Source organism: Puma concolor, chromosome A3 (genome assembly GCF_028749965.1).
Source record: "Puma concolor isolate L17-30 chromosome A3, mPumCon1.1.hap2, whole genome shotgun sequence".
Lineage (NCBI taxonomy): Eukaryota > Metazoa > Chordata > Mammalia > Carnivora > Felidae > Puma > Puma concolor.
The window spans coordinates 34410417-34418054 of NC_141669.1; positions in this window are offsets into that span (position 1 = coordinate 34410417).

A 7638-nucleotide genomic window follows, 5' to 3' on the forward strand; every position below is an offset into this window, starting at 1 on the left:
CGCTTCAGATGGCTTGTCCACATCGGTAACATGCATAGGGTTTCTCTCCAGGTTGAGTAGATGCCTGCCGATTAAGGGATACGTGGTAATTGGAGGCTACGTGGTAATTGAAGGCTTTCTCGCTTTCATTGCGCTCAAAGGGATTCTCCCCCATAGAAAACCTGCGCCTTTTCCTGCCAGTAGATGGTTTTTCCCAAATTTCATTCTGCTTTGCGGTGGTCTCTGGGGTTCTTGATTGAGCCTTCTGGTCTGCACACGTGTCCTTGAGAAGTTTCTCCCGGGTCCGCAGCTCTTCCTGCTCCTCCAGCGCCAGCAGGCTTGGGCTTTCAGAGATGAGACCGCACTGAAGCCAGCCAGGTTCCTAAACTTCTATGGTGTTGCGTCTCTGTACAGGATTTTCCGAGCAGACTCCAGCAATGCCCGCTCTTCCTGGGATAAGTGCACCGCCACTTCCTCGAGGGTCCCCGTGTCCTGTGACCAGGCGGTCGTCAACCTTGGAGCCATGGCTTCCCGCTCCACGTTCCCCTCCTGCAGGCAGGTGGGGTCTTGCACAGACACCGTGACAAAAAAGCGGGCAGTCTCTCCTTTTTAAAAGACAAGGACAGCAGCTATCACACCTCAAGTGGCGGTGGCGCTGGAGGTCCCCACCAGTCCAGGAAAGCCAGACTTGCTCGCGGTCACGCGTGGGTGGGGGCGGCCCTGGCGGCGGCGGTGCTTCCACTCCCTTCCGGTCTGGGGGCGGGGAGCTGAGGAAGGCCCTGTGGGCGGGCCCAGAAGCGCCTGAGGCGGTGGAGGGTGGAGGGTGGAGGATGGAGGCTGGAGACTGGAGGGTGGAGGCTGGAGGGTGGAGGGAGGCGGGCGGGAGGGGAGGGGGGTCCCATCGCTTAAACGATAAACCGGTCATTCCCGTACCAGAGCCTAAAGTCCTTCTGCCTAGTCACTGCTTTCCCTTCTGGCCCTCGTTCCATTTACCCACCACCACCCTGCGCTCAGCATGCCATTCGCCAGCTTCACCCAGGCCACACTGAGCCTCAGTTTCCACAATTTTGCAGTACTGAGCCTCTCACGTACAGGTGAACTGACAGCACATTCCTCTGGAGGACCACCTCCAACAAGGGATAACGATGCATTAAGTTTTGTCAACCAGCTCATTTCTAAAACAATCAAAAGGCATTACTCTTCACATCTCTTGAGGACAGATGGATAGAGCATGCTTCAAAATAGGAGACCAGAATAGGTGAACCTAGATCTCATTTTTTTCCTTCCATGTGCAAATAGAGGTTCATTATTAAGGGGCTATATAACACAAGGACCTATCCAGTAAGTATCGGTGACAATGACCTCTTTGAGGAGACAGAGGAAATATAACCCTGTTATATTTATGAGATTTATTATATATATGGTCACTGTCTTTTAAAATTCTAATTTACTCATAATCCATTTCAGCATCCAGTTAAACTAAATTAACGTGAGTCCTGGATAAGCCTCATGTATTTTGCCATTACACAGCAGTTTCAAAATTTGGTGTGCTTGTTTGTTGTGTTATTGTTTGCTTGCTTGCTTGCTTGCTTGCTTGCTTATATGGGGCTTCATTAAGGAAAATGTGCATATTAAACAATTTTTAAAGTTCTCTAGAGGTCAAACTTTATCATAATCAATGTTTACATCTCTTGAGAGCTAACCGAGCGTCCAGGAACTCTTCCAACGGGAGCTGACTCCTGATATTGACAAGTGTGCAAATTGCCATAAAGATGAGGATCTTGTGATGGGTGGTTTTCCATTTTCTTGCTGTAAGACGCTTTTCTGCATTTTTGTGCATAGTACTCAATGTCTCCCAATGTAAGATCTGGGCAAGAAGAGTTGTGGGACAAAGAGGAAGCGATAGATTCTCCCCTACAGCATTTTTAGACAGCAGCAATTAATTTCCTTCATAGTTTTCATGCCATACTCTGATTCAGTCACAATATTGCTATTGGACTTATTGATCCAAGGGGCATTCAATTTTAGCTGTGGAATGAAGAAAACAGCTGTAACGTATTTTTTTTGTTAACCTAAATGATACTTAGTGATTGTCTGAATGAGACACTTATTTTTAAGAGTCTTTAAACTCTGTGATGTTAATCATTTGTCCAAAATTCTTAGGCACTAACTAGCAGGTAATCTCTGACTTTTTTTGCAAAGAAAAGAATGTGGCCAAAGTAGTTCTCCACATCTCTGAGTTGTGCAGGTATGCATACTCTATTTTATGTACTCATTTTAAATGGTGACCTGTTTTTTAATCCTTTTCTTGACTCGAGAGCTGGGAATCGATAAGTGTGTAATTAGAAAACATTAAAGATACAGGTACTAGAGCTGAAATGGCTGCTATCAGGAAATCCAAAAATAATCAAACTATTTGGTCTTGGTTCTTTAATTCATACGCAACCTTTACTCACTGCTCTTTGATTAAAATGCTCCTTTGAAACTTAATTTATTTTTGCCCTCTTTGCAAGATGATTGATGATTAGGATTTTATCTGCAGTCTGCCAAAATTATCCATTTACATACCACTGACCACCCTCTGCGACAGTGACACTTTTATTGATGAAGTTCAATTTTCTATTAAGAACTAAGAGTGAAATATTATGTGTATGTAAGTCCGTAAATAAAAGAAATAAGTGACTTTGATGGAATATTCTAAAGCAAAAACAATATTTTAAAAGATGAAGCAGGAAGATAGAGCATCCGCTTCTCAGTCCTGTATGATGAAGCCAGCTCCCAGCCACCAAACAGGACAAGGAGTTCATAAAAACCTATCACATTTGCCTTTTGTTCCCCAAATTTATGCAGGTTAGTTGCCACTTCCCTGTGTAACTACCTCTTACTCTGAGCTTTTCTAGCACCTCAGTTCCCCCAAGGTCTCCCATCCCTACACACACTCTTATATATCTCCCACTTTTTTGACTCCACACCTCGGGCTTAATTTCCCACCCAAACCTTTTCAGCAACTATCCAGTTGAGGCTCATTGCTTGGACTCTTAGAGGATACAACTTTCATCTCTTCTGGGGCCTGGAGTCTTGCCACAAGTAAAAGAGTGTTTGTTTCCCTGGCCCCAGAAAATGCACAGGCTGCATCATCCCACCCTACTCACTCAAGTTAGTGAGGAGTTGAGTTAGGGGGAGTTGAGTTAGGAGAAGTTGAGTTAGGGGGAGTTGATAGTTGCCTATTTACACATTTAAGGGGCCAAAATCACAAAAACCAGGATGACCCAAGAAAGAAGAAATATGAGCTTAGGAAAAGGAAAAATAATTTATCAACACGTACTATTTGGTACTGAAAAACCCATAATGATAGGTCTAATTTTTACTACAAACAAAAAAGACATTAAGAACTTAGAGAAGATGCAAAGCCCCAGATGTTTAAAATTTTTTAACACTTTGAGTATTATATTTGGAAAAAGAGACATTATCTGATTAATATATCTGATTTTTTTATTCCATAACTTCCCAGACCCTCTCCAGGCAAAATCATCTAAGGATTCTGAAAGTCCTATTTCTCTTTGTTCAATCTTATTTATATCATTTTATGTCATATTATATGGTTTATAGTGATTATTGAATAAGTACAAAAGAATACTTACATGCAGAATTTATAATGAATACTTATGCTGCCAGCTGACCTAGCTTAAAAGATAAAACACTTTTATCTTTTATCATCAAAAACGATCTTGATGTTCCTGTGTGCTCCCACATGATGTCCCCCTCTGCTGTGGTCTACGCAACCTGGCTCCCAATAATTCTGTGTGTGTTAATCCCATACTTCTCTTTGTGGTTTTATCACCTATGGTTGTATCTCAACAATGCAGTATTTAGTTTTGCATTATTTGAACTTTATACAAATGGCATAATTCTTCTGAAAATTATCTACTTGTTTCAAACCTGGTTCATGCAGGTTGATTCATAGAGCTGAAATTCATTAATTCTCAGTCTTGCATTTTGTTCTACTGTATGAATATACCCACTTTCAGTTCAGTTGGACTTTTTGGTTGCTTAAAATTTTTGCAACTACAATCATTGCAGATACAAACATTCTTGGCTCATATATACAAGTTTTCTACTAAACATGTGCCTAGGAGAGGAAGTTCTCCTAGGTATACGATTAGCACAAATATTTAAATTTACAAAATAATGTTAAATAGTTTTCCAAAGTGATTTTATCAACATATTCTATCTCTGAATTACTGTGACAGGTATCTGTTAAAATATTCTGCTATGTTGGTAAATTTGATAAATTCTACTTATAGTTTTGGAGGGTGTTTATGGCCTTGTGATTAAGTTCATAGAAGTTCTAAACTATTACAACTTTCTAGTGGATTGAAACTCATTGCTAAGTAGTAATTTTTTATGTCTCTAGCAGTGCATTATTTGAATTTTATGTCTGAAAGTTGATTTGGTGTGATATTAATATAGCTTCTTTATCATTCTTGTAGTATTAGCCTCCTCTATCATTTTTTTCAAACTTTTACTTCTAACGTTTCATGCCCTTATGTTTCAGGTGTGTGTCTTGTAAATATCCTGCATCTATATGCTTTTATATAATCTGAAATATTTTCTTTTCAACTTTAGTCAATGTATAATTACCATTATTTCCTCCTTTCCAATCTTTATTCCTTTAGTTTATTTTATTTATTTTTTTTTAATTTTTTTTTCAACGTTTATTTATTTTTGGGACAGAGAGAGACAGAGCATGAACGGGGGGAGGGGCAGAGAGAGAGGGAGACACAGAATCGGAAACAGGCTCCAGGCTCTGAGCCATCAGCCCAGAGCCTGACGCGGGGCTCAAACTCACTGACCGCGAGATCGTGACCTGGCTGAAGTCGGACGCTTAACCGACTGCGCCACCCAGGCGCCCCTCCTTTAGTTTATTTTAAAAATATTTTCATATGCTATTTATTTATGCCTTCCCTTTTTTTTTACCTCCCTCAATTTTGCCAAATGTTTTTCTTATTTTCAATTTTATTTCTTGATTATTTCTATTGTGTCTTTGTTTTCTGTGCCATCGATTTTTTTGCTCTTATGTTATTTCCTTCTTCCTATTTTCTTTAGGTTAATATTGTTATCCTTTTGTTAATATCTTGTTGTATACTTAGCTCATTAATTTTCAACTTTTATTTTTCTCTAATGTAAGAATTTAAGGCTAAAAATATTTCTCAAAACATTACTTTTATTGCCTCCTACAAGTTTTGTCTGAACTATTTTCTTTCAGTTCTTAGCACTTTTTAATATTGTGAATTTTTCTGTGATTTTTCAGTAATTTAGAAAATTATTTTAATTTCCAAATATTAAGAAAATTATTTCTCTTTGCTCTTAAGCTCTGATTTAATTGCATTGTGGTTAGGGGTTTTCCCAGAACAGTAACTTCGAAATTTTTTTTTTTAATTTTTTTTTCAACGTTTATTTATTTTTGGGACAGAGAGAGACAGAGCATGAACAGGGGAGGGGCAGAGAGAGAGGGAGACACAGAATCGGAAACAGGCTCCAGGCTCTGAGCCATCAGCCCAGAGCCCGACGCGGGGCTCGAACTCACGGACCGCGAGATCGTGACCTGGCTGAAGTCGGACGCTTAACCGACTGCGCCACCCAGGCGCCCCAGTAACTTCGAAATTTAATGGAAACTTGCTTCATTGCCCAATACATAATCAATTTCATAAATACCCCATTTATAAAAGCTTGACAAGAATGTATTGTCTAATGTTGAACACAAAATTCCATATATGTCCATTAAATCAAGTTTGCATCTATATGTTCTAATTCTGTAAAAAATTGGCTTAATTTTTTTTGCAGTTTTTCCTACCAATAATAGGGAGAAGTACAGAATCTCTCATTATGATGGTGGTGGGTTTGTCAGTTCACATATATTTTGAGGTTATTTTAATTAGTTGCACACATTTTTAGATTTGTTATATTTTCCTCAGGAAACCAATTTTTTCTCATTGCATTACAACTTTCTGCATGCATTAGACTTTTGCCTTACAATCTTTTTTGTGTGTGATATTAATATAGTACACCAGGTTTCCTTCATTAGGAATTTCCCGACAAACCTTTCTCTACCCTTTCACTTTCAACTGTTATGTGTCCTTACACTTCAGATGCATCTTTTGTAAATGACATTTATCTGAGCTATTTATCAATTTGCAATCTCTGTCATTCAACTGGTGAGTTAAGTTTAATTACATTTATTATAATTATCAACATGTGAAATTATTTCTACTATATATTTATTTTGTTTCTCTCACTTCTTTCCTGTTTTCTTGCTTTTTCTTATTGAGTTTTTGTTTCTTTTTTTCATTAACACACTGTTTTTCCCATATGCTGACTTGGAATTTATACTCTTTCTATTTATATAATGATTACCTGTAACATTTTACCATGCTTGTTTAACTTAACAAAGTCTAACATTAAACCATCCCTGAACTTTAAAACAGAGTAGCCTTGATCATCTCCTCCTATCCCAATTTACATACTATTTGACACTAACATCATTATTTTATTCAGACAATGTTTATCTGGATTGTTCAACAGGTTTTTTTCTTTTGTTTTGTGATTGTTTCGGCTTTGTCTTTAAAATAGTCTTTAGATTTTGGAGGTTTCATGAGAATAGATTTCTTGGCAGTAGGCTCCTGTTTCTTGTTTGTTTGTTTTTTAACCTTCAAATGTCTTTTTAGAATATATTTTACACTCAAAAATAAATAAAATGTTAAAAAAATTGTTTTAAAAAGAATATATTTTACATCATTTGCATCATTTTTAACTATAAAACCATTTACATCATTTTTCATTGCTTTCAGCAGAAGTATTATTTAGGGAAACTAGTCTTTAATTTCTGCAGATAGAAGAGCAACTCACAAAAATCTTTAAATATTTATAAAATAGGACCGAAAGAAGTAAATTGGGGGAAAATGACTTTTTTATAGTAAGAATTGCCATCTTTCATGTAAAGAGATAATCCACCATTAGTTGAGCTTGTGTTTTGAATTAGAATGATCTGCACAGCTCTAGCCTTATTGCATGCTCTGTTTCCCAGGTGGCCACTGGCACACATTCCTAAGTTGGCAGAGGAAAATTCTATCCTGGCCTTGAAACAGAGCCTGGATAATTGGTCCATATGAACACTGTAGCCATGGCCTTGGCTCCTTAGCAGCATGTGCTGACCAACTAAGCCATCCCACTAAACTGACCACCCTCTTTGATTACTCCCAACAAAGGAAAAGGGCTCATTTTTATCCTTAACTTCAACTATAATAATGATGCATACACAGAAATATACCTGATAAATGTAGATAAAAGGACTAAACCAGAAAAACATCATTTCCATCACCAATGGAATAGCTGACCCAGACAAGGATCGATCATTACTGGGTGCCAAAGCCACCAAAATTCACACAGTCTCTCAATCATCCTACAGATTACATATCAAATGCAAAGAGGAAACTACATTTTACAATGGGGAGATCTCACATTCAAAAACCCACTGCTGTGGGACAACTGGATGTCAGGTGATACAATAAGAAACACCAACATTATCTGTGTGGTATCTTGCCCCAAACATTTAGCCTGATTCTAATCATGAGGAAAAAAAGTTTTAAGTTCAGAATATAG